The sequence below is a fragment of the Anas platyrhynchos genome, chromosome 32, assembly GCF_047663525.1.
Source record: "Anas platyrhynchos isolate ZD024472 breed Pekin duck chromosome 32, IASCAAS_PekinDuck_T2T, whole genome shotgun sequence".
Lineage (NCBI taxonomy): Eukaryota > Metazoa > Chordata > Aves > Anseriformes > Anatidae > Anas > Anas platyrhynchos.
In genome coordinates this window covers 1,482,208-1,490,602 of record NC_092619.1, presented here as the reverse complement: position 1 = coordinate 1,490,602, position 8,395 = coordinate 1,482,208, and the positions used below count along the sequence as shown (strand labels likewise).

The window sequence follows — 8,395 nt, the reverse complement described above, 5'->3', positions numbered from 1 at the left end:
GCTGCTCATGTCTTTTCGTAAGGGATTTCCATTTCATCTCAGGAAACTGCTGGTCTTTGTGCTTTTTTTCTGTGATAATCTTGTTTTTCTTCCTTCACTCCACTTCTGCAGAGTGGCCTAAACCCACTCTTTTTTACCCAGAGACCCTTGTATCTGTATCTATTGTTAACGTATAGCTGGCTACCCCGTCACGTCTGTTTAAAAAAAAGGGTATTTCCACAGTGCTGGTGCCTGGACGTTGGGTTCTTCTTCCAATGTTGTGGTCAGGAACAGGATGAAGAAATTGTTTTATTATCAGGTGGAGGTCATTGCTCTATGAAATTGCTATCCATGGCTCTATGTCCAGGTGGAGGCCAGTGAGGAGTAGTGTCCGTCAGGGTCTGTCTTGGGACCAGCACTGTTTCCTATTATTATCAGAAGACGTAGACAGTGAGATCAAGTGCACCCTGAGCAACTTTGCCAATGACACCAATCTGAGTGGTGCTGTTGATACTGGAAGCACTCAGTATCTTCTTTGCATTAGTCTTCTTCAGGGTGGTGATCAGAAGAGCAGAGTCTGGCTGGAGGCCTGTGACTAGCTGTGTTCCCCAGGGGTCGGTGCTTGGTCTGGTCTTGTTCAACATCTTCATCGATGACCTTGATGAGGGAATAGTGTCTGCCCTCAGCAAGTATGCCAATGAAACAAAGCTGGGAGGAGTGGCTGACACGCCAGAAGGCTGTGCTGCCGTTCAGCAAGACATGGACTGGCTGGAGAGATGGGCAGGAAGAAACCAAATGAGATTTAATAAGAGCAAGTGTAGAGTCCTGCACCAGGGAAGGAATAACCCGAAGTATCAGTACAGGCTGGGGGATAACCTGCTGGAGAGGAGCTCTGAGGAGAAGGACCTGGGGGTCCTGGTGGACGACAGGTTGACCATGAGCCTGCACTGTGCCCTTGTGGCCAAGAGGGCTAATGGGATCCTGGCGTGCATTAAAAAAAGCTCTAGGCCTGAAAGATGTCAATTGATGTCAATTAATATCAATTAAAATGAAACAAAAAACTGAAAGGTTAAAATCTAAGAAAATGTGTCCATGCACTTTTCAGCTTCTAGAATTCTTTGGGGGTTTGTTTTCTTTTGGTTTAATACAATAGTCATTGAGGAGAGTCTGAGTCTATTAGCATTTTGTTTGTTCATTTGTTTCTTTCTTGTTAAAGGTCAGTGTTTCCCAGAACTGGGGTTCTATGTAGAAGACAATTGTCTTCAGCTACAGGATCACAGACACCTGGGGAACTCCAAGCCTGCCAGCCTGACTTCAGTGCCAGGAAAGGTGAGGGAAGAGGCCATCTTGAAGGCAATCGCAGCATATGCGGGACAACCAGGGGATCAGGCCCAGTCAACATGGGTTCATGAAAGGCATGAACCTGCCTGACCAACCTCATTTCCTACTATGAACGAGTGACCCACCTGGTGGATGAGGGAAAGGCTGTTGACATAGTTTATCTACACTTCAGTAAGGCCTTTAACACAGTCTCCCACAGCATTCTCCTGGAGAAGTTGGCAGCACAATGGCTTGGACAGGTACACTCTTTGCTGGGTTAAAAACTGGCTGGACAGATGGGCCCAGAGTGTGATGGTGAATGGAGTGAAATCCAGCTGGTGACCCGTCACCGGTGGTGTTCCCCAGGGGTCGGTGTTGGGGCCCATGTTCTGATATCTTTACTGATGATTTGGATGAAGGAATTGAGTGCACCCTCAGGAACTTTGTAGATGACACCAAGTTGGGGAGAAGTGTCGATCTGCCAGAGAGTATGAAGGCCCCTCAGAATGACCTGGACAGGATGGATCAATGGGCAGAGGCCAATGGGATGAGGTTCAACTTGGCTAAGTGAATCCTCATGTAACACTACAGGCTTGTGACAGAGTGTCTGGAAAGCTGTGCAGAGGAAAAAGTTCTGGGGGTGTTTGTTGATGCTCACCTGACCATGAGCCAGCAGTCTGCCCAGGTGGCCAAGAAGGCCAAGGGCATCCTGCCTTGTGTCAGGAATAGCGCAGCCAGCAGGACCAGGGAGGTGATCATCCCCCTGTACTCGGCTCTGCTGAGGCTGCACCTTGAGTACTGTGTTCCGTTTTGGGCCCCTCACTACAAGAAGGATATTGAGGCCCTGCAACATATCCAGAGAAGGGCTACAAAGCTGGTGAAGGGTCTGGAACAAATTCTAATGAGGAGCAGCTGAGGGAACTGGGTTGTTTTGTCTGCAGAAGAGGAGGCTCAGGGGAGACCTTATTGCTCTCTCCAGCTACCAAAAGGAAGTTGTGGGGAGTTGGGGGTCAGCCTCTTCTTGCAGATAACTACTGATAGGATTAGAGGGAATGGCCTCAGGTTGCTCCATTAGTTTTAGTTTGGAAATTAGAAGACATTTCTTCTCAGAAAGAGTAGTCAGGCATTGGAATGGGTTGGCTAGGGAAGTGGTGGTGTCACCGTCCCTGGGGGGTTTTTAAGGAGAGTTTGGACCTGGCACTTAGGGACATGATTTAGTGGGTGACATTGGTAGTAGGGGCATGGTTGGACCAGATGACCTTGGAGGTCTCTCCCACCCTAATGATTCTATGATTCTATTTTGCCCAGTTGCAGTATGAGTTTCAGGGAGTTAGAAACTTGCCCAATCTCCCAGAACTGTCATGAACTCCTTTACAGTATTTATCTTTCTATGGTCTGTTTTTCTAAGACTTTTCTTGTGCAGATAGCCCTAATGGAAAGTAGATCCCCTTAGATGCAGCACGGTCATGGCAGGCATTTCTTCTGCACTATGGGCCTGTGTCTTGGTTGTGGAGAAACTTTCGCAAGAGGTCCACCAACTCAAAGAGCATATACCTTCCTCCCTCTATGTGTACGAACCAGTACCTCAGCTGTTAGGAGTAAGCATGCCTCTGCACAAGAAAGGGGTATGGTGGGTCCACACAACATACCACTCTGTGGTTTTACCCACGTGACCATGAAGGAGACATGAGAAAATGGGATGGGAAATCTACCTCAACCCTAGAGGCATAGGTATGTAAGTTACAAGGAAAAACAATTGCAAAAGGGAGGGGGGAGGGAGGGGGGGAGAATGGCTCTTCCAGGAAAATTGCTGCTCCAATTTCCATGAATATTCCAACCAGAACTAAAGGTGCTCTGCCTCCAATCGGGTGGAGGGACAACTGAGTTTATTGGACTGTGTAGGTTCAATGGCCTGACACATCAGACCAACAGAAGTTTAAGGCTCTTGTGGACACCAGTGCACAATGTACTGTAATGCCATCCAGCTATAAAGGGGTAGAACTCATTTTTATTTCTGGATTGACAGGGAAATCCTGACAGTTAACTGTATTGGAGGCTGAAGCAGAGTTACATTAAGATGATGACATTAAACAGCTGTTTACCTTGTCCGGTCTCTTGGAGAATCCTTCTGTTGTGGGGTTGCTGAGGGTCAAAGAGCAGCAGATGCTGATCATTACTCCAGTGGTGCACAGGGAGCAATATTGCACTAGCTGAGACTCCCTGATTCAAATTCATATGTTAGTTTATTGACTGGAGAAACAAGAAGTGATCAGCAAGACTTGCTCACCCTTTAATAGTCCCATATGGCTAGTGTGAATTCTTGACAAAAAGTGGAGACTAACAGTGGACTATTGTGGCCTGAATGAAATCATGCCACTACTGAGTGCTGCAGTGCTGGACGTGGTAGAACTCCAATATGAACTAGAATCAAAGCCAGACAAGAGGCATGACACAACTGATATCACGAATGTGTTTTTCTCAATCCCTTTAGCAGCAGAGTGCAGTCCACAATGACACAGGACACAGGTGAATGCAGGCAGGCACACTCAGCATTCACACAACCACAAACAACACCAGCAGCATTATCCTGATAGCCTCTCTGGCTGAGCAAGATGGAGGCCCATTATTGGGAAATGCAAAGTGCTTTTGTGCGCAAATGCATGTTCATGTGCGTGTGTGCAAAGTAGATCCCTCCAGAAGCTGGGATCAGATACTCAGCCTGCCTGGGACAAGTTCCTGGCTCCCAGTCTGCCCAGTTGCAGACAGTTGGACATATGAGCCCCTGTGGGTGCAGTCCCACTGTAGCTGCTGGCACACATCACCCCAATCTAACACACACTCACAAAGACACAGGCACACACACATTAAGTCCACACACTCCCATCTCTCCTGTTGCTGACTACAATGACACATGGGCCCTCTGATGCCCTGGTTCTAGTCCAGCTGCTGCACTTACCCCTATGTACAACCACCACGTGACCTACAGCCCTTGGCAGCAATCCCATTACTCCAAATGGTGATGTGGAGAGCTGCTGCCAGTGATGCATCTGGATGGGTTTCCACCTGGACAGTGGGGTGACAGCCCTCCCAAGGCAGTCCTGGAAGGAGCTGGGACAAGATCTTGGCTCCTCAGGAGCCAGTGACTTGGGTTCCCACCTGCCATTGTGCTTTGTGTTCTTCTGAGCTCATCGAGATGGGCTTTTGTTGAGCTGAGGGCTCTCCTGTGATGGGCCTGGAAGCAGACAGAGCAGGGCATGAACTGAATTACTCATCCTGCCATCGCTTGCCTGAGCCTTCATTTTGTGTCCAGATGTGCTTCTTATCACACAGCCCAACACAATCCAGCAAGAACATAAAACTATGGAGGCATCTGGATGTGGAGGTCACATATACATGGAGGTGGTATTACATAAGATATGACAGCAGAGAACTCAAATTGCTCTTCAGAAATGCATCATGATTAGGGGAAAATCTGTGCTGTTGCATGGGCCATGGCTTCCTTCAGGACCAGCATCATGGCCTTGTTTCTAAGACTGTAGATGAATGGGTTTAAGAATGGGTACAGGACAGTGTTCAGCAAAGCTACAATGCTGTTGGTCTCCAAAGAAACGTGATCTGAGGTGGGTGCGTAGAGAGCAATGCAGCTTCCATAGGCAATGGCCAAGGTGGTGAGATGGGAAGAGCATGTAGCAAAAGCTTTTCTCCTCGCTGAGGCTGCTGGCATTTGTAGAATACAGAAAAAGATACACGTGTAAGATGCCACAGTTAAGCACAAGGAAGACAGCACAATAAACAATATGAAAACCGATTCTGTTTTCCAAAGCACGGTGACACCAGAGCAGGACAGTTGGAATAAGGGGGTGTTGTCACAAAAAAATGCTGGATTTGTTCAAACTACAGAACGTGAGCTGGGAGAGCAGCACCAGGCGGTATCTCAAGAATATGAAGCCCGTGACCCAAACAGCAGCAACCAGCTGGATGCAGAGCCGATGCTTCATGATGGCAGCATAGCGCAAAGGCTGGCAGATGGCAATGTAACGGTCAAAGGACATGACAACAAGGAGAACAAACTCTGCAGCACCCAGGGCAAAATAGAAGGAGGACTGGGCAAAGCAGCCGCCTACTGAGATTGTTTTCCTGCCAATGCTCAGAAACACTAACAGTTTTCTGAGGAATGTTTTAACAATTTATGTCCATAAAGAACAGTCCTGTCTGCCTCTGGGCCCTGCACTGGCAATTTAATTCTTGAACCACAGATGCAGTGTGTCCCAGTCTCCCCCTCATTCTAGTCAATTTATCAAGTCTTCAGAAAATATTCCTCAAATTTGTGAACCTGTTTGCTTTTGTTATTCCGGACTTCTATTTCTAACAGTTACAGCCTTTTTTTTTTTGTCTTCTTCGAGATTAACTTAACACTGCTATAGGTGTAACTGTCCCTATGAATGGCTGGTGAAGAATGTTTTAATTACTGGTGAAGTGTCAATAAGAAAGCTATTTGTGTTTATATGAAGTCTTTGATGTCTGGGGGTTTCAGAACAACTGATAACAACTAGTGACTGTTATGGGATACTATGCAAACCTCTGGTATCTGGCCAGGTGGCCAAGAGATTAAGAAGAAGAAAAAAGAAGCTGAAGAACGGCTGGGAGAGAAAACCTGCAGAAAATGTTCTATAAACTTAGTACGGTGCCAAAGGAGTACAAAGGGGAAGGACGAAAAAAAACTTGGAGAGGAAGACTACGAGCCTTCAGCATGAAAGACACCCAGAGACCCCCAGAGGAGACTGATGCGCATGCTCCAGTAGGAGGAACTGGACCCTGGAATCTAATTATAATAATCTGTTTTTTTTTAGAAGAAGTAATGAATATGTATTAGTCTAGGAGCATAAAAATCAGCTGCTTGATGTAACTGGTGTGTGTCCTGGTGGAGCGGAGACTCCCGGTGCACCCAGCGTTGTTTTCTTACCTCTATTCTTTTAATAAATCCTATTTTTTATTTAACCCTATTTTGAAGATTGAGCCATTTCTAACAGTTTGGTGCTTGTGGAGGACATAAACCAGATTTCCAGGAATGCCAGATTGCCAATGAAATAGTACATGGGGGTTTGCAGGCGGTTATCCACACACACCAGAAAAACGATGGCTGCATTCCCCATCACTGTTGTCAGGTACATGAGTAGAAGGACCAGGCAGAGAAATAGCTGTAGCCTTTGATCAAGCCCTGAGAAACCTGTGAGGATGAATTCAGTAACGACAGTTCCATTGCCTACTCCCATGCCCAATTTCCATTCATCCTGCTGAGGCAGGAACATGGCAAAAGTACAGGTACGATAATTTCATGGTCCGGACAGGAGGCTATCTCCTTCCTTCTCTCTTTCCTTGCTTGCAGGCTTCCAATACAACAGAGAGAGGGACTTTTGTGTTTCACATATCAAGAAGAGCCCTCAGGGAATTTCTTGTTTTCTTTCCACCTTTGTCCATCAGCCACAAATGATTCTTTCTCAAGAACACAGGACCAATAAGGGGTTGTTAGCGATTGCACCCTGTTCCTGGGAAAGTCCACATTCTCTCAGAACAATTGCAAACAGCCATCATAACAATATTTTAAAAGGAAATCTCATGTCCTGAACAAATACATAGGTGCTAAACCATCAGTTCAAATATGTACATTGAAAATTATTATCTCTCCTCTTCAGTACTTGCCTTTTTGGACCAGCAGCAGCTGAGGATCCCTTGATTTCAAACTGAGAAAACTTCAAGTACCTCTTTTGTAATGCCCTGCTTTCTTCTACATCATCTTCCTTTGCTTCTTTAAGAAAGAGGGAATACCAGTAGTTAGTGTAGTTTGCCTTTTTCGGAACTGTAAATTAAGGCCACAATTCATTATGGTTCCACCAGATCAGTGGAAACGGATCTGTCACACAATCTCATCTGACCTCATTCTGTGTGGAAATGCAGTTGTTTCCAAACAGTTGCTCTTCTCTCTTACTATCAAACGTCCTCACCTAAATGCCTTATGTTTCCGAGAGGTGTAAAAATCTTGTCATCTTTAAAAGTTTAAGGACAGTCCTTGTTGTACGAGGAGGAAGCGCCTAAAAACAAACAAACAAACAAACAAATAAATAAATAAATAAATAAGCAAAGTGCCATGTACTACTGTGTAGGTTTATATTTCAGTTGTCTAAAAGTCACATCCTTCAGGTTGAGCAATTTAACTTACCCCCGTCCTGTCAATGCTGAGAGAGAGAAGAGCATCTGAAAGAGATTCCTCACCTTTATTTGTCATGACAGTTCTAGGCTGGGACGACCCAGCCACGAGCACTTTCTCTTGTCTGCATTGACTGTTGGGGGAGCCTCAGGAGAACAAGTTATTACAGGCACCAGGAATGAAGTAGGTGAAACTCATTACTGAAGTCTCAAATCTCTGATGATTTTAGTAAATTATTCTCTTCTGTAAATCAAAGTACTCCTCAAACAGGAAAAAACAAACAAACAAACAAACAAAAACTTATTGAAGAAAGACAGACATTTTCTCCTTCACCTTTCCCTGTGTGTTTAGAAATAGGATCAGAGCAGATGACTACAAAAGGAGAACACCTCAAAATGTAAGGGTGGTGGAGGAGGAGATGATGGATTTGAGGCAGAAAAGTAGTCTCTCAATGGGCTGTATTGTCCGCTTAGGACCTGTCCCAGGGCAGAATGGGTGCACTTAGACAGGAAAATGGAAAGCTCAGAAGTGGGGAGTACAACCATGTTTACGTGGACATTTCAGCCTGGGGTTTGGGCTGCTCTTAGACCCCAAATAACCTGCCTTGCTCTTTGCCTCTAGACTGGAAAAGGGGAATCTTTGCACTGGCTTCCTCTGGAAAACTTGTTCAGATTAATCCATTGGCTGTAGTTGTTCTAGCTGAAGATTGGCCCAGTCACCAACAGCAATATGTTGTGGTTTAGACCTGACAGGCAGCTAAGCACTGAGGGGATCTGGTCAAGGACCTTTTCCCGTACAAAAAGGGTAAATAAGCATGGGAGGTAGTGATGGGAAACAAGTCTGGTCAGCCACATTAATCATAAGATCACAAAAACATAGAAAGATTTGGTC

General features: G+C 45.8%; 1 pseudogene; it reads right to left on the bottom strand.

Moving 5' to 3' along the window:
- Positions 1-4,759: 4,759 nt before the first annotated feature.
- On the bottom strand, positions 4,760-6,608 carry LOC140000502 (olfactory receptor 6E1-like; annotated as a pseudogene).
- Positions 6,609-8,395: the final 1,787 nt, after the last annotated feature.